The following is a 572-nucleotide window of genomic DNA, read 5'->3' on the forward strand; positions in this document are numbered from 1 at the left end:
AAATTGTTTTTATTTATTCATATACATTTTTTTTAAAATATTGTAATTACTCCAAAAACTGAACAGATGTTGAGTAAAAACATTCATAAACAGAGTAAAATTACATCTGTTCTGAAAACAAAACAATTGTTTGTAACAAAATTACATATTGTTGCCTGGGGTCTATGGAGACCCCAAGACCCTGAGTGTAATTCCCAAATGAAGGGAAAGTCATATAAAACTCCAAAAATATACATACCAGCATAATTAAATCAAATGAAAATACAATGAAAATCAAACAATAAATTTAATTATTCGATACACTGATTCATTAACCTCTGAAGCCTCACGAAGCAGTGTTTTGAAATCAGCCTTAAGTCATTATTTATTTATTTTTACACACAAAAACTATTCTCTTGTCATAAAATGATTGTAGAGCCGCTGTAGAGAGATGGGCTTTGTAACGACGTCTTTAGTGCCTTTATGGGTCTTGAGAGAGGAAATTACATTGGTGTCAATGAAGGCCTTTCTGAGCCATCGGATTTCAACACTAATATCTTCATCTGTGTCTGAAGATGAATTCACTTCAAAGG

The sequence above is a fragment of the Pseudorasbora parva genome, chromosome 3 (assembly GCF_024679245.1).
Source record: "Pseudorasbora parva isolate DD20220531a chromosome 3, ASM2467924v1, whole genome shotgun sequence".
In the NCBI taxonomy this organism is placed as follows: domain Eukaryota; kingdom Metazoa; phylum Chordata; class Actinopteri; order Cypriniformes; family Gobionidae; genus Pseudorasbora; species Pseudorasbora parva.